The sequence below is a fragment of the Cupressus sempervirens genome, chromosome 5 (assembly GCF_028749045.1).
Source record: "Cupressus sempervirens isolate cs-2001-9-10 chromosome 5, ASM2874904v1, whole genome shotgun sequence".
Classification (NCBI taxonomy): Eukaryota; Viridiplantae; Streptophyta; class Pinopsida; order Cupressales; family Cupressaceae; genus Cupressus; species Cupressus sempervirens.
In genome coordinates, this window is record NC_143122.1 from 198,961,419 (window position 1) to 198,980,688 (window position 19,270).

At 37.5% G+C, this 19,270-nt stretch overlaps 1 pseudogene; it reads right to left on the reverse strand.

Annotated features, from left to right (window-relative positions):
• Positions 1–11,768: 11,768 nt before the first annotated feature.
• LOC149555080 (uncharacterized) lies at positions 11,769–19,148 on the reverse strand (annotated as a pseudogene).
• Positions 19,149–19,270: the final 122 nt, after the last annotated feature.

Sequence of the window (19,270 nt, forward strand, 5' to 3'; positions counted from 1 at the left end):
TTCAATTTTTGTAATGAGAGACCTTAGGTTATTTATATGATTTGACATTGTGATGTCATTCTTCATTTTCAAGCTAAACAACTATAGTTTCAAGAAAAACTTTAACACATTTTTCTCCAAGTAGCATGTTCAAATCATCCTAAATATTTATTAATGATTAATTTAGATCTAGGTGATGAAGCTTAGAGTCTGTAACAAAAAGCCAAATGATAGTATTTTATTTTTTGTCTCTACTATTCTAGTCCAACAATTACTTTTATTTGTAGGTGATTTTTCCTTGTGCCTCAGTATCTCCCATCATTCTTGATTCATCAATTGCATTTGTATTTTAATTTTTTGTGTATGAAAATAAAAATCTAAATATTTACAAGCTAGAATCTCCATTCAATAATAGCAAAAATGGTTTGTGGCCTCAAATGATTAAAGAACTAGATTAACAAGTTGCAAACATCTATCAATATATAAAAAGCACTCACGTGTATTAGTAAACTCCTTAGAAAGATTTTTGTGATTGGGTATAATTTAGTAAACACACCATATTAATGTATTTAAGAAATCTCTTGTAATTTGACATGTCATACCATATAATCTTCTCCATTTTGGATGATGGTTATAGTAAATAAATATGTTTATCTCACATAGAATAAATAATTTGAACTTTTTTTATTATCACATCAGAGAAAATGTAGTAGGCACATTAGGCTTATCAACTCAAGATTAGATATCACACACTTCCATGGAACATCATGTTCGATGCATTAAATGCACATTCGCTTTCACTACAATTCTAATGTATGATATCAAAATCTTATCTATTTCATGTATTGACTAAATACAAGACTTTGATCTATAGCAAGGAAAAATGTCAAGGAAATATAAGACTCTGATATATGGAAAGAAAGAATGTGAAAGAAAAATAGTCTAAAATGCACAAAAGATATTTTGTAGAGATCAATTTTTTTGTGCTCATTCACATCCTTTATAACTGCCACTTGAGTTATCAACTTGTTCCATTTCATATCATGAATTTATGGTTTTAACAATCCTTAGACAAACTACAATTAATATGAAATTTCTTTTACAACCATATAACATGTTACTCCTACGCTGATGCCAAATATAAGTGGGGAATCCATAATTTGATGATTTATTCAATAAGAATGATAGGAATTTATACATTATATTTTCTATATAGTTGGATAGTTAATAATTGACATATGGTTGGATGGGTATAAACCACATGAACTATGTATTACATCATGTTATTTCAAAACCAAATTTATAACCAAGTTAGTTAATTAATTGTTCTCAAGGTTAAAAGATGAAGAGAAATGACCCTACAAAAAATGAACATAACAAGAACCAACAACTAGCTAACCAAAATAATAATAAATTAAACCAAACCAAGCTAGGTTAAGACATAAACTCTATCCAACTATAATATTTACTAGGTGGGGTAAAATGCCACTAGATAAGAACATGTAAAATGAAAAAAATCTAACCAAAAAGATCACGGTAGATTGAACTAGCAACCAACCACACTACACTAACTAATAACCACCCCAAAAAAAAATAGAAATAGGGACAAACGCCAAAAATTGGAGGAATCCAAAACCATCAAGAAGTACTAGAGCATGAACAACCACCTACTTTTGGAAATCCTCAAGTTGGGCCAACAAGGAGAACTTGGGGCAAAATAGCTTGAACTTTTTGAGCCCCTCGGAGGTTTCATGCTAACCTTCCTATTTTTTCAGAGTCTAGTCCTTTTGTTTCCTCTTTTCCACCCTATCATCTAGTTGACCCTTTAAACTCCTAATTTATGCTCCCATCTTTGACTGAACTTGAATAGTTTGGGAGTCCAAATTATTATTTTCTCTCCAAATTGGGCATACACCTTCTTAATAGATACCAAGGCCTTTAGTACTTTGTTTCACTCTTCCTCAAGGAGAATTTTTATTTTTAATTCATCTACTTGTTCTTTTAGCTTCTCCTTGTAATTGAGCTCGTCTCACAACTCTTGACCTACCTCTCATGAAACATTACCCTTAGGGGATTTCTTTTTGACTCTTCTTTGAAGTTTCCCTCTTTGAATTAGTATTGAAATTTTGGGAGAATGTGGAGAAGCGTTGGCTGCCGGCTGGGCTAGGGTTTTTCCCCTAGCCTGTTCTTGGTGTTTGATCTTTACTATTTTTTCTATTCTGTTTGGATTGCTAGCTACTGGACATAATTTGTGTAGGTATTTTTGGAAATCTTCTGCAGTCAATTTTGGATTAGGGTTTTATTGTTTGCATGGAAGGGCCTGGGATTTCTTCACCATTGGTGAGAACAGATGGTTCTTCTCCAACTATGCATGCAATGCGATTTGAATCATTTTATCCAGGGGAGAGCTCCAAGCTGAAAAAAGTTAATGGTTGTTTTTCGTGTAGCCATGATCGCCCTGTTCTAGTTATTCCTCCAATGGTTGTAATGGAGGAAATTGATTATTGGACCAAGCATGCTTTGATATGCAAATTTCTTGGAATTCAAATCCTATCCGCTCTTGAGGCATGGATCCGCCGCTCATGGCAGGTGGAAGGCGATATGGAGATTATGTTGGCAAGGGATAGTTTTTTTTTTTATTGTATTCTCTTGCATGTCTGATCGTGATCATGTTTTTGAAGGACACCCTTGTTTCTACAACCATGTGGGGTTATTTGTCAAACCTTGGCATTCAGGTTTTAATTTTGCTGAGGATCTCCCTTCAACAGTGCCAATTTGGGTTCACTTGCCTCCTCTTCCCTTGGAATTTTGGCATGAAGACATCCTTCAACAAATTGCTACTTTGTTGGGGAAGTTGGCTACGATCACACATCAATCCCTCGATAAAAAGGTTATTTCTTATGCTAGAATTTGTGTTGAAATTAATTTGAATAACCCATTACCAGATTCCTTGGAAATTTGTCTAGGGGATTCTTCTTGGGTGCAACAGTTAGATTATGAATCCCTCCCTTTCCGTTGCCGGATTTGTCATGAGTATGGTCATTTACAATGTTAGTGGCCCCATAACTCGAGTTTCAAAGGAGTGGATGGTTCTACAGCTGGCAATGTTGGTGGTTTGGCAGATACTACAGGGAAAGGACAATCTCAAATGGCTAATACTACCAAGGGGATGAATCCGCAAGATGCTACAAGTAAGGGTAAGGCTCAAATACAGGATAAGGATGGATTTACCCCTGTTCACCCTCGAGCTAAGGGACGTGGTCAAAAGAGGCCTTTGAAAGAAAGATTATCTGATTCAAGCTTTAACCTCTTTGAGGTGCTGGATAGTATGGTTCTAGAGGAGGGTATTCCTCCTCCTATCTCTTTTGATCCAGTTTGCCCAGATGAGAGATCTGTTCCTAATGATGCTTGTGGGGCATCCCAAGTAGTTCCCTGTAGCTCCTGTAATAGAGGCTCTGGTGACTCCTACAATGTTGGAGGATAGTGATGTTGTTTTGGCTTACTTGGTTAAGGATGTGCTACCATCAGGTAAGGGCAAGGGATCTCCTCTCCCCTTTGGATTGATGCCTCGACCCTTTAAGCGGGCTTCTTCTACTCCCCCTCTAAGGAATGGGCACAAAATAGACCAAGAGAAGATTAAACTCACAGGAGATATATTGATTGAGTCTGGCTCAGTGAAACCTTTGGATTGTCATTTTCCCAATTCTACCCAATGATGATTATTCTCTCATGGAATGTAAGGGGGTTGAATAGCATCCCTAGAAAAAAGACTATTCATAACTTGGTGGTTGATCATAGTCCTGATGTTTTTTGTATCCAAGAGACTAAGCTCTCTGTGGAGTCTATGGTCCAACATGCCTCTAGTATTTGGTCTCGTGGCCAATGCTAGTGTGTTGGGGCAATAGGTAGTGCTGGTGGTTTAGCTATATTTTGGGATCCTCAAAAAATTTCTCCTCTTGGCTGGACGTCTTCTCGCTAAGCTCTCTCTATGGTAGCTTCTGCTCTAGACTCAGGAGAGGTAATCATGGTTACTAATGTGTATGCACCTGTTGATCTTGTGGGAAAGGAGGAACTTTGGGAACATATTCAATATGTTAGAAATTGTCATCCTTATCATCCTTGGGTGTTAGCAAGGGACTTCAATTTAGTTTTAAGTATGGAGGAGAAGCATGGTGGTTTGGCTAGATTGGGGCCTTCTTCTACTCATCTTCGGCAGCACATATCTCTTTTGCATCTCTCTGATGTTAAGCCTTCTAATGGTCTCTATACCTGGAATAATTGTAGGATTGGTGTTGCTGCTATCTCAGAACATCTGAATAGATTTCTTGTTTCTTGCTTTTGGGTTAGTGGCACCCTTACTATCTCTTCAAAAATCCTTGATTGGAGGGGTTCAGATCATTGGCCAATCAAATTTTCCTCTATAGGGGCTTATGTTTTGAAGCATCCTCCTTTTAAGTTCCAGTTGATGTGGCTTTGTGACTCCTCTCTTTATGATTTTGTTTTTTGTTGGTGGAAAGATGGTGCTCTTGCATATGGTACTGCAATGTTCTCATTTTCTAAAAGGCTTCAATATGTTAAAAGGCAGCTCAAGATATGGAATAGGGAATGCTTTGGGAACCTTCACTTTATGAAGAGGCTTGCTCAAGAAGATCTTGATGTCATCACAAGGGAGATTAGAGATCGAGGTTTCTCAGAGGATCTTGGCAAGGCTGAATCCCTTGCTTCTAGAGCTCTAGAAGAATCGGAACTTCAAGAGGAAATTTTTTGGAAGCAAAAGGCTAGAGTCGATTGGCTCCAGGAAGGTGATCGAAACAATGCCTTTTTCCATAAAATAGTGCAATCTCACCGGAATCAGAGCACTATCTCTTCTTTGGTTAATTCTCAAGGTATCCAACTGAATTCCTTGCCATCTTTGTTCCAAGAGGCTATTTGGTACTTCTCTACCCTCTTCTCTGAGGACTCTCCTCCTGCTGATAATGAAGAAAATATTATTTTGTCCTGTATTCCTTCCCTTATCACTCAGGAAATGAATGATTATCTCATGCATCCTATCTCTTTGGAAGAGCTGGAGGAGGTGGTCTTTGGCATGCCTAAGGGGAAGGCTCTTGGTCCTGATGGCTTTCCAGTTGAATTATTTCAAGAATTTTGGGACATCATTAATCATGATTTGTTGGAGGTGGTTAAAGAATCCTATGCTAGCAAGCAGATGCTTTGAGCTTTGAACTCTACATTCTTGACTCTTATTCCTAAGAGAGAGGGTGCTAATCAATTGGAGTTTTTTAGACCAATTGCCTTATGTAATGTGGTTTAAAAAGTTATTACTAAGTTGATTTTTGAGAGAATGAAAAGGTGGCTTCCCATTATTATCTTAGAAGAACAAGGTGGCTTTGTTGCTGGCAGACAAATTTTGGATGGGGTGGTTATTGCTACTGAGGCTATTCACTCTATGGCTACTTCAAGGGAGAGAGCCATGTCTATTAAGCTGGACATGGCTAAGGCCTACGATAGAGTTAAATGGAGCTTCCTAAGGAGTATTCCTGTTTCTTTTGGATTTAGCTCTGACTGGGTGAGTTGGATTATGAGTTGTGTTACTTCTACCTCTTTTTCTGTTCTTATTAATGGTCAACCTTCTCAACTATTTGGTGGTTCTAGAGGCCTCCGCCAAGGTGACCCTCTCTCCCCATATCTATTCATCATCATGGCTGAAGGCTTGGGCAGATTCATTAAGCATCAGGTGTCCCAAAATTCTATTCAAGGGTGGCAGTGGGGTAATGGCTTACCTTCTCTTTCCCATCTTCAATTTGTTGATGATTCTGCTCTTGTCGGTCTTGCTAGGATCAAGGAAGCTGAAGCCTTTCGACATTCTTTGGACATTTATTTGGCAGCTTCAGGCCAGAAAGTTAATGAGCACAAATCTTCCATTTACTTTTTTAACACTCCTGATTCTATTCAGCACAGGATTGTTGGTATCCTATGGTTTCATATAGGATCACTTCCTTTGACTTATCTTGGCATTCCTATTGCTATTTCCAGGCAGCCATGTCTCTTCTGGCAAAATTTGATTACCAAGCTTTAGGATAAGGTAAATCATTGGACTCATAGATGGCTTTCTACTGCTACTCGGGTTACTCTTCTTCAAGCTGTTATCCAAGCTCTTCCTACTTATAGAAGCATGGTTCACGCTGCACCTATTTACTTTCTCAAGGAGTTTGATGCTCTTTCTTGACAATTCCTTTGGAGTGGTAATTTGCATAGTACTAAATGGAGCTTGGTTAATTGGGCAACTGTTTGTAGGCCTAAAAAGGAGGGTGGTCTTGGTCTGCGATCTGCTCTATTGAGTAGTCAAGCTTTGGCTGCTAAAATTTATTGGCGATGGTGCTTTGGACAACATCAACTTTGGGCTCGTATTATCACTCATAAATATTTTCATGGTGTTGATACTTTCTCTATTTCTAGACTTCATCTTGAAGGTTGTGGCTCAATGGTTTGGCATACTTTAAAGACAGGTATGATGTTGGTGAAGAGGGGTCTGTTATGGATATGTAAAGGATGTTCTCAGGCTTTGTTTTGGTCTGATGCTTGGGATGGATTCCCTTCCATTTTATCCATATAACCTCATCTTCAGCCTCTTTGTGACTCTTTTCTTGTCGCTGGATGGGATAAAGTGGTACATTACAAGACTCCTTATCACCTGTTGTTGGTTACAGATGGAAGCATTCTTCTGATTGGCCTCCTGGAGGTACAGACATGGATCGTCAAGAGCTTTCTCAAATTCTGGCCCCTATAGAGTGTTCTTCTTTGCTTGGTCCAGATGTTTTGGCTTGGGCAGTACCTTTTCTGGTAAATATCATGTCTCTGCTCGGTATCAAGAGATAACTAGACAATTATTTGGGGATGCTGAAGTCCCTTGGTGGAAGCAAGTTTGCAATAAAGTTTCTTGGTCCAAATGCAATTTTTTCATGTGGCTAGTGGCTCACAACCATTGTCTTACCTGGGAAAATCTTTGTAAACGTGGATTTTAGGGCCCCTCTTATTGTGTTGTGTGTTGTAATGGAGAGGAGTCTGTCTCCCATCTGTTCTTCCATTGCTCCTATTCTACTCAGATATGGCACCTTTGGTGGAGTGCTTGGGGTTGCTCTTGTCGGCATGCTTCCTCTTTGCCTGAGTTCTGGACCCGCTTGGGTAGTGCTCCCTCCAAGTCTTCTTCTCTCCATGCTGTTTGGATTGTTGGCCCATCTTTCATGCTTTGGCATATCTGATTAGAGAGGAATCATTGCATATTCCAAGATGTTCAGCTTGGTGTTTTGCATCTTTGGTGGAAAATATCACATTCTCTTCAGGAAACTATTCTTGTGAAGTGTGAGCTTGATGGGGGTATGGATCCGGTTGATCTTGCTATCTGTAATCGCCTCAATTTTCATCCTCAGGATGGGGCTGCAGCTCATAGGTTTCCTTCTATGTCCAGGCAACTTCACCATCAGAGGAAGGGTTGGGTTAACTGAGATGGGCACTAGACTCCTCCTCCCTATGGAGTTCTAAAAATTAACACCGATGGTTCTTCCCGTGGGAATCTTGGTTCGACTGGTATTGGTGGAGTGGCTCGTTGTAGTTCTGGGGATGTTAAATTTTTCTTCTCACTTCATAAGGGTGATTATACTAACAATCTCATGGAAGCTCAGGCTATTTTATATGCTATGGAATGGTGTTTCTTGCGGGGATGGAATAAGATTATCTATGAGTCTGATTCCTAGGTGGTGGTGAACATGCTTTCTTCACAAGAGCTTGAGGATGTTAGTTGGCAACTAGCCACTATTGTTAAGCATATTCTTTTGTTCTCTTCCTCTTTTCAGTTCATTAGGTTCACGTATATTCCTCGTGAATTGAATAGAACTGCTGGTTGTTTAGCCAAATGGGCTTCTAGTCATGATCCGAGTTGGAATATTAGGAATAGGAGGCAACTATCCTTTGAGATGGTGCAAGAATTTGATGATCTTGTTGCTCAGGATCGAGCTCCTTGTTGAGCTCTCCTTGTTGTATTCCTTTCTGTCTTAATAAATTTTTACCCCTCTTTTTGCTCAAAACATTACCCTTAGGGCCAATCATCTAGTCTATAGAATTTCTCTCTACTTTCCTAATCACCTCCAATCTATTAATCTTCCTTTAGGCTATTTGCGTTTGAAAAAAAAGCCTCCTAGGTACTACTTTCAATCTATTGTAACAAGAGGACATCTCCATAGAATGGAGGGTTATCATGTCAAAATTAATTATGCCATCTTATTTTTCAAAACTGGACTTGGCGAGGGTTCTCTAGACACTTGGTGATCATTTCGATAGCTTGAATATCTCATCGGGGGTGGGGGGGGGGGGGGGGTGTTGGTGCGTTGTATAAGCTATGGAAAGGAGAGTAAATTTTTTGGACTAATTGTTAGTCCAATAATTTTCAATGGTAGAGGATCCTTTCTTCGATTCATCCAAAATATCCAAGGTTTCATATTTGTTCTTAGGGTTTTCATCTTTTTTGTTCTTGGATTTATGGGGAGGTGGAGACCTCCCTAGAACCAGGGGAATTATTAGGAGTAGTAGGAGTGTGATATTGTCTCATTGTGGAGGAAATGTCCTTGAAAATATGCTTGTTAATCTTAGGGGAAAGGTGAGGAGAGGAATGAAGGGTCATGAACTCATAGAGTCTAATTAAAGGCCCTTAATGTTTTGGCAGGGATCTTTTTACTTTAATGTTTGATCATTTCTTCAAGGCTTTAGTATAACTATCTTCTTTAGTTGTAGCTGTATTAAATAATCAGTTATCTTATCAAAGTATAACTAATCAAGTACCCATTGTAGTTTCTTCTCATAACTCAACCTTTCCTTTAGTTACTATTATTATGTCCAACTCCTAAAATCCTCTTTGTTAATAATCTAGATAAGGCACTCAAATCAGATAGAAAAATCTCTTACTAATAAGGTTTGACATCAATAAAAAGGTACCAATTGTTCTAATTAAAGTTTCCAACAATTACAGAAAATGGACCCCATAAAGAGTAATAATGGCCATATCATTAATGTGCAATTTGAGTGCTATCATGATCGATTGCATTGTATGTCTTGATTGAGATAAACAAAGGGTCATCTCAAATTCTAATCCCTTTCATAAATTTCCCCATTCTCGCCAACCTATCAGTGGCATGATTGCCTTCTCGATATGTGTGTTGAAATGACACCTCTGCCAAGTTTCTTAACAATTGTTTAATTTTAACAATAACATCTATGTCATCCCCCCCTATTCCCGTGACATCTTTTAAAAAGTTGATAATGTTCAAAGTATCTCCTTTGATGATTGCCTTTATCATATTTTGCCTAGTCAATAGTAAGTCCCTGTGGTAAAGGGCTAAGAGTTTGGCCATATAAGCTAAACCCCCAAGTTGATCAAGTAAGTTGCTAGTTTTTTGAGTTCCTCAAAAGGCCACCCCCATTAGCACAACCTAATTTTTTCATAAAGGAACCATCAAACTTCATCTTGATCAAATCTAGGTCGATCGGGAGGCGGGGGGGGAGGGTTGCAATAGTTATTCCTTTTTCTTAATGTGGGTTTTCTATGTTTTCTAGATATTACTACAAATATGTATTAAATTTAATAAATTAATATTACTAAATATTTGAAAACAAAATAGTATCTAGTGAAAGTAGGCAAGTAATTTTGTTATTCAAGAATGTTTTTGCCCAACAAAGTATGAACTCATCTATAGTTACTAAGGGAACTAGTTGATAACCCATTTAACAATTATTTTTCCTTTTTGGTTAAAAATTTAGAATAGGTTTAATGTGATTTTATTTACCATTTAACCTTATAAAAAATGTAAATTTTATTAAATAAAAAATTCAAAATCTACCAGGTAATTTGAATATTCATGTATTTTCCATGGTACTTTTTCAAATGATAACTACAACTACCTCTACGAATTAAAATAAAGGAAAACATTGTACATATGTTTGCAATGTATATTACCACTAGTATAAAGGTCTAAAGTAGTTGTACTTGATCTAAACCCTTTGATAATTATAATGGTAATAGTATATTTGGATATAATCATCGATTATTACAATCATGCTACATTTTTTTGTGAACGTCTTCTATAGACACCTCTCAAAAGTCATTCTAAAATATTATAGAAGTCTAAATATTAGGAGGCATTCCACACTCTTCTTGTAGGCCTTGAACAAATCTCATTTGTTGATGAGACACCTTTTACCTTACTAAAAGATAATACTTTTTCTTTGAAGGCAAGACAAATTTATAACATTATGAAATTACAACTTTTGGATCTAACATATTATACTTGATGAATTTTCTCCTATGAATTGACAATGTGGATAATTTACCATTTTGTAATGATATTTTAGATTATATTAAATATTACAAGATTGAATAGTTTAGTGAAACAAAGGATTATACTATTGGCTCTTTTTTATCACATATTCATCTTATATTTCTCCTAATGAGAAATAGTAAAGACTCGTACATTTATCCTATTGATATAACATAGTAGAACAATTATCATCTTATAAATATAGTTATTTGAGATTCTCATTTATCAAACATGACATCTATATGTAGAGTCTTACATTATATATTTCAAAGATACATTAAAGTTTTCAAACTACAATTTTATTGTATCCATTAGAACCTTAGTATCTTTCTTTGTGAATTATACTTTATCCTATCCTAGTTTCACCTCTTAAATTAATCCAACACAAGGATAGAAAATTAAATTTTAAAACATAGATTTTGGTTTGAGTATCCTACTCATCTACACTATATCTAAATTAAACTTTTACAATTATGAAAAGATCGATAGAGATCAGCAATCATTTTAGTACACGAGTGTCATAGTGAAGGTAATAGAGTGTTGTAGGGGTTCACAAAGACACAAATCCATCACTCGGATATTACACATACCAAAAACTCTTTTATAATGACTACCCATAAGACACAAATAAGTATTATCTTTATTGTACACCAAAATGTGCTATTTTGAAGATTTGGGATATATTATGTATTAAAAATGTTTATGCATATATGATGATGCTTGATAGATGAGATAGGCCATTGAAAATTCTTAATTTAAATACTATAATGGTTGAATTTATCAATTTGAAAAATATGATGTTATTAAACATTTTAGAGAAGGCAATCCATTATATACAACAAATTATTAATGTAAAAAAATATGATCTTATTAAACATTTTACAGAAGACAATCAATTATATACAACAAATGGTGGTTTAATGTACACATATAAAATTATAGATCAATGACTAGCAATAGTTATCATACATTGCTCTTATTACAAAGACATTACAGAACACAAAAATGTGTACTAAATTGAGAAACCTTAACAAAGCATGTCTTAAGTTTGATCCCACCTTTCAAACATGAATTTCGTAGTTGATCATGTAATACGACAGCAGCTAAAATGATATCTCTTACAGATTCTTTTTTTGAAATTAAATTGAATTCACAGCGATATAGAGCAACATCATAAAATAATCTAGTATATGTATATGTAAGCATTGAAATAATTGCAAATGCAACTGTAAAAGAAAACATTAGTGATTATCAAAGACAATGTGAGGAAAATTGTGAGTGTGTTCTATTTTTTCTATATTGCAGAAGAGGTTGAATCCTCGTATCTATGTCGATACACATGTGTTACATACATTTTGGAGGCCCCAGACTATTTAAAAGGCCAATCTGGCTACCTGGTTAATAATTTGTTGGGAATTGAGTAAGTCAGTGAGAAGAAAGCTTGTTCAAGAGTGCAACTCTGGCAGAGATGAGAGAATTGAATAGCTTGTTGATTTTGTGTTCGAGGAGGGAAAGAGAAGTCTCTAATTCATTGAGAGCCAAGGTGGAAGGAGAGAGATGCAATTTGGAGTTGGAGTTGAGAAGATTGTTGAGATTTTCCAGTACAATATCTGCTACCTCTAACTCGTGCAGGGACCTTGATGACCTCTTTCTAATCTCAAATGCCTCCTTGAGCTTGTGATGGAGACAAGTGAAATGGGCAGGAAGAGGAAGAGACGGGGAAGAGCAGTCTCTAATTCATTGAGAGCCAAGCTGGAAGGAGAGAGGTCCAATTTGGAGTTGGAGTTGAGAAGATTGTTGAGATTTGCCAATGCAATATTCACTGCCTCTAACTCGTGTAGGGACCTTGATGACCTCTTTCTCATCTCAAATGCCTCCTTGAGCTTGTGATGGAGACAAGTGAAAAGGGTAGGAAGAGGAAGAGACAACATCCTCATGTGGGATGTCTTGAAGGAAAGAGCAGCGGCGAGGGTAGAGCAGATCACGATGTTGATGGCCTTTGCATGGTTGACGTTGATTGCGAATCCTTCCACTCCTGCTTTATCTTCAATGGTTAGTTTCTTTGCCATTCACCTCAGAATGGACATGCATTTGTCTAGCTGGGTGTGTGTGTCCTTCTTCTTACTCAACCAAAAGGAGAGGGCGGTTTAGGCCCTTTCAAGTGCATAGGAAGAGGGGGAGGGAGAGAGAGCAGGGCCAAGGCCGTGAAGGGCTGCCTGCACAGAGGCATGCTACTTCCAAATATCTACAATGCTATCCCTCAACAAGTTGCACACCTCAAACAGATGGAGTATCTGTTGGAATATAAATTGTAGTTGGTCATTTCTCCATGGAGCCAAATGCCCACCTACCACTCTTGATGGATTGCAGAATAGTCATAAACATTTATCACAGGTAGGTGAGTTTTCAAATTTAGAAATGAGGGGGAAAACATTTTGCAAGTAAGACATAAGGAATGTTTGATTCATTAATTCATGAGACATCAGAGTGAAGGAAAAGAAGAGCAGATCACAGAGTTGTAGAAAGAAGAGAAGTGATCAGCAGATCTAGTCGTCAGAGTGCAAAGAAAAGGAAGTTCATTTCATGCTTGCAGTTGCATGTGTTTCTTCTCTGGTCATTCTATAAGTTTATTATTTGTTCGATTCAACTTGTTGAAGTAGTGATTGCTCCAAGCATTGTAGTATGCAGCTATTAGAGCTATAATTTGAAGTTTTTTTAGTTTGAAGTTTAGGGTTATTTTAGAGTTTTTCTGGTTCAAGCCGAATGCTCCTTGATTTTGTAATGGTTTAATCAAGTTGAATAGTAAAGCAAACATGCATACTTGAATCCACTACTCTTCCCTTTTTTTATTGCATTTGATAATTTTATTGTTGAGTATTTCAAGCTTTGGGTATCTAGTTTTAATGGTGAAAATATTCACGTCATAAGTCTGCACTCGGTATTGTCTTTGGTAGAAGTCATTCTCTGCAGTGGCTACCGAGTTCACTCGGTGCCTTCTTCTACGAAGTTCCACTCTCTTGTGGCTACTGAGCTGCTCTTCTACTGAGCTCACTCAATAGCCTATGGCTACCGAGTTTCTCTTTTACTAAGCTCACTCGACATCCTTTGGCTACCGAGTTGTTTTTCCTTTCATTTATCGAGATCACTCAGTAAACTCTCCTCCCACTGGTTTCTTTGGCTACCGAGAAAATACTCTCACTCGGTAATAGTTGTTGTCGAGCAACTTTTAGGGTTGTGCAAGCAAATTTTAGGGTTGTTGGTGATTGAAATTTCATATTTCTCACATGGTATCAGAGCTTTGAGGCCCCACATCCACAGTGAGTTAGGGCATTTATTTTTTTGGGATATTTATCATGGTAGGAGATGCAAGAAAGATATGGCAGCAGCCACCACCCTTCAATGGACAAAATTATGTTACATGGTCAAAGAAAATGAAGACCATAATGGTTGCAAATGACTTGTGGGAGTTTGTAGTTAATGGATTCAATGATGTGGCTGATCCAACTTAGTATGCTGCTCTCACAAATGCACAAAAGACTCATTTGAAAGAGTTAAGGAGGAAGGATGCTAAGGCATTAAGTCTGATTGAGGCAACAATGATAGAGATAGTATTCTCAAAAATTGTACTAGCAAATTATGCAAAGGAAGCTTGGGATATTCTTGAGGCGAACTTCAAGGGGACTGATAAAGTCTGTACAGTAAAGCTACAAAATATAAGGAGGGAGTTTGAGAACCTTCAGATGAAGGAAAATGAATCAGTTGCAGATTTCAGTACAAGGACCTACAATGTGATTAACCAACTGAAATCAAATGGAGAAGACTATCAAGAGAAGAGGATAGTGGAAAAAATGTTGAGGAGTTTACCTCATAAATATGACAATTTGGTCATGACCATAGAAGAGGCAAAAGACCTCACTGTTTTGATAATGGATGAGTTGATGGGTACACTTCAAACCCATGAGCATAGGATCAACAGATCTACATCTTCTTCTTTCCAAGAGAAAGCATTCAAGGCTCGGTCAAATCTAAGAGGAAGGGGGAGAGGAAGGAATGGCTCAAGCAGAAACTCCAGAGGCAGAGGCCGAGGTAATGGGGGACAAAAAAAATGTTGTAGCATAAAGCTTAGGAAGAGCAGATGGAGCAAGTAGCTCACAAAATACTTCAAGAGGAGGTAAGAAAAATTAAAAATCAAATAAGAGTAATGTAGAATGCTACTACTATCATAAATATGGACATTATGCAAATGAATGCTAGAAGAAGCAAAATGATTAGTCAGAATAAGCAAATGTGGCTGATGTGAACATGGGAAGTAGAAACAATGCCACTGCCTTCATCATGTGTAATGTTGGTGAAGAAGGAAGCCTTGAGGTTTGGTACCTTGATAGTGGATGTAGCAACCACATGAGTGGTAATGAAACCTTGTTTTCATTCATTGACAGGAGTTTCAAATTTGAGATTAAAATGGGTAACAATGGAACCCTACCAGTTGTGGGCAAAGGATCTATTATGGTCTGCACCAAGAAAGGTGAGAAGAAGGAAATACAAAATGTGTATTTTGCCCCTAGTATGAAGCACAATCTAATGAGCATTGGTCAGCTCATTCAAAATGGATACAAAATGTTGATGGAGAATGATAGGTGTATCATTCAAGAAAAAGATGGGAGCAAGAACTTCCTTGCAACAGTTCAAATGACAAAGAACATAATGTTTCCCTTGAGGTTAGAGACATGTTTCTCATCTCAAGTTGGTGCTGCACCTCCCACACAATCAGCTCTAAGGAGTGTGATTGAAGACCCCTCATGGCTATGGCACCTTAAGTATGGTCATTTTCGCTATACTGGTTTAAATTTATTATCAAATAAAAGAATGGTAGAAGGTTTGCCATGTATAGGAAATTCGTGTGACAAGTGTGAGGCTTGTATTTTGGGTAAGCAACATAGGCTTCCCTTTAATTCTGAAAATTATAGGAGGGCTAGATATCCATTAGAGTTAGTGCATACTGACCTAGTCGGTCCTATGCAAGTTACTTTCATTGGAGGGAGTACTTATTTTATGACATTTATAGATGATTTTAGTCATAGGACATGGGTGTATTTCTTAAAGAATAAATTTGAAGCATTTGATAAATTTGTAGAATTTAAAGCCCAAGCTGAAAGAGAATGTGGACACTATATCAAGGTCCTCAGATTGGATAGAGGAGTGGAGTATACCTCCAATTTTTTTATAAATTTTTGCAAGAAACATGGCATAAAGAAAGAGCTCACAGCTAGCTATACACCACAACAGAATGGAGTGGCTGAAAGAAAGAATAGGACCATTGTTGAAATGGCAAGGAGCATGATGAAAGAGAAAAGTCTCCCAACAGAATTTTGGGGAGAGGCTGTGGCAACAACAGTTTACCTAATTAATAAGTGTCCTACAAAGGCAATCTATGATAGAATTCCAATGGAAGCATGGTCATGAGGAAGATGTATAGTTGAACACCTAAGGGTGTTTGGATGTGTTGCATATGCACATGTGCCTAAAGAGAAAAGGCAGAAATTGGATGACAAAGGTGTGAAGTGCATCTTCATAGGGTACATCTCAGAATCAAAGGCATACAGATTGTATGACCCATTGAACAACAAGATGACTCTTTCAAGAGATGTGAAATTTCTTGAAAATTAATCTTGGTATGGTCAAACTGATGAGTCACTGAGCACTTCAAGTAAAGTGCCAATTATAAGTGAAGAGGATGTTGATGAACAGCAAGAAGAAGGAGTAGATAGAAGAAAAGGCAAGCAGCCTCAGTCATTACCGAGCTCCTCTAGGCATGACCGAGGGTCAGTGCCAAGCAGTAGCAGTAAAAATTTTGATCCCACACTCTCTTCTATATTACCAAGAAAGACCAAGAGTCTTAGGGAGATATACCAAGATGAAAGGTATGAAGATTATGATGAGAGTGTAAATTTTGCATTATTTTCTCATAGTGATCCAATATATTTTGAAGAAGCTATTATAGAGAAGAAATGGTGTAAGGCCATGGATGAGGAAATAGATGCTATAGAAAGAAATGAGACATGGGAGCTAACTAAATTGCCTCCCACAAAAAATGTGATTGGAGTGAGATGGGTCTATAAGACCAAATGCAATGTTGAAGGCAAGATTGATAGGCATAAGGCAACGCTGGTAGTAAAGGGCTACAAACAACAGTATGGTAGAGATTATGATGAGACATATGCCCCGGTTGCCAAAATGGAAACTGTGTGTGCTGTCATAGCAATTGCAACTTAACACAACTGGAAGGTATTTTAAATGGATGTGAAGTCCACCTTCCTAAATGGTTTATTGAAAGAAGAAGTATATGTGGAGCAGTCACTTGGTTATGAAGTTGTAGGTCAAGAAAATAAAGTATATAGATTGAAGAGAGCTCTTTATGGGCTCAAGCACGCTCCAAGGGCATGGTATAGTAGGACTGACTCATATTTGATGAGCAATGGCTTTAGCAAAAGAAATGGTGAGCCCACTCTTTACATCAAGGCAGTAGATGGTAATGTATTGATTGTTGTCTTGTATGTAGATGACTTAATTTTTATTGGAAATGACAAGGCTTTAATTGGCGAGTTTAAAGAGGTCATGAAAATTGAATTTGAGATGATAGATCTAGGTCTCTTGCGATACTTTCTAGGCATAGAAGTAAAACAAATACATGGTGGCATCTTCATCTCTCAAGAAAAATATGCAAGGCAGATCTTGGAGAGATTTAAAATGCAGAACAGTAAGGAAGCCCCAGCACCAATAGTAGTAGGCCTGAAGTTGAGCAAGGAAGACTCTAGCAAGAGAGTGGATCCAACATTATACAAGAGTATGGTTGGAAGTTTAATGTACTTAACTGCAACTCGGCTAGACCTAATGCATGCAGTAAGTTTGATTTCTAAATTTATGGAAACACCAAAGGATTCCCATTGGCAAGTGGGAAAGAGGATCTTGAGGTATGTGAAAGGTACTAAGGGATTTGAGATTTTGTATACTACAGCAAATGAATTCAAATTGGTTGGTTACATGGATAGTGATTGAGTTGGAAGTTTAGATGATAGGAAGAGCACTTTCGGATATATATTCCATATAGGATCCGGTGAAATTTCATGGGCATCCAAGAAGCAACCTATTGTTACTCAATCTACAGCAGAGGCTGAATATATAGCAGCAAATGCAATAGCATGTCAAGCTATTTGGTTAAGGAAGATCTTGACAGATTTGAATGAAAGGCAAGAGGATGGAACCACAATTTAGTGTGACAACATTTCATCTATTGCATTGTCCAAGAATCTAGTCTTCCATGGGAGAAACAAGCATATTGAAATTAGATATCACTTCATTAGAGAGTTGGTGGAGAATGAGGATATCAAAATGAAATTTTGTAAGTTTGAGCAGTAGCTAGCAGACATTTTTACCAAGCCATTAGGAATTGGACCTTTTGTACACCTAAGAGAGTGTCTTGGTGCAGTTGATCTAGATCAGTAGTGATCCTTGTTTGTTTGGCTCAGGATAAAGAGGGAGTTTTGGAATATTAATTGCAGTTGGTCATTTCTCCTTGGAGCCAAATGCCCACCTACCACCCCTAACAGATTGCATAACAGTCATAAACATTTATCACAGGTAGGTGAGTTTTCAAATTCAAAAGGGGGAAAACATTTTGCAAGTAAGACAAAAGGAATGTTTGATTCATTAATTCATGAGACATCAGATTGAAGGAAAAGAAGAGTAGATTAGAGAGTTGCAGAAAGAAGAGAAGTGATCAATAGATCTAGTTGTCAGAGTGCAGAGAAAAAGAAGTTTATTTCATGCTTGCAGTTGCATGTGTTTCTTCTCTGGTTATTCTATAAGTTTATTATTTGTTTTATTTGACTTGTTGAAGTAGTGATTGCTCTCCAAGCATTGTAGTATGCAGCCATTAGAGCTATAAGTTTGAAATTTTTTCAGTTTGAAGTTTAGGGTTTTTCTGGTTGAAGTCAAATGCTCCCAAATTTTGTAATGCTTTAATCAAGTTGAATAGTAAAGCAAATAGGCATACTTGAATCCATTACTCTTCCCTTTGTTTATTGCATTTGATAAGTTTATTGTTGAGTATTTCAAGCTTTGGGTCTCTTGTTTTAATGGTGAAAATATTCACGTCATAAATCTGCACTCGGTATTGTCTTTGGTAGAAGTCATTCTTTGCAGTGGCTACCGAGTTCACTCGATGCCTTCTTCTACCAAGTTCCACTCTCCTGTGGCTATCGAATTGCTCTTCTACCGAGCTCACTCGGTATCCTATGGCTACCGAGTCTTTCCTTTACCGAGCTCACTCGACATCCTTTGGCTACCGAGTTGTTTTTCCTTTCATTTACCGAGATCACTCGGTAAACTCTCTTGCCACTTGGTTTCTTTGGCTATCGAGCAAATACTGTCACTCAGTAATAGTTGTTGCCGAGCAACTTTTAGGGTTGTGAAAGCAAATTTTAGGGTTGTCGGTGATTGAAATTTCATATTTTTCACAGTATCTCATCCAGATGTGCATTCATCCAGATTGGAATAGCAACTCACCAACACCTCCAATGCTTGGGTGAGCCAATCCATTCTGAAACATGAGGAAGAAGAAGAACAGGACTCCTCCAATCTTTCAAACTCCTCTGTAAGAATTGGATGCCCAGTATGCAGTTGCAGGGTGGAGGGCATGCTCTTTGACCGGCTATGGAAATGACGCTTGCGAGGAGAGCGCATGGCCATGGCCGCCCCAAGAGAGGAGAGACGAGACAGAGAAGGCATTGTAATGGAGATGCTCATTCTCATGTGCTTTGTTTCCTTTGATTATAGAAGATGACTCTGATTGTGGTGTTGTTCTGCCTGGGTATTAACATGATCTATACAATTCACCATGACAGGTAGACACAAGGAGAGAATCTTGG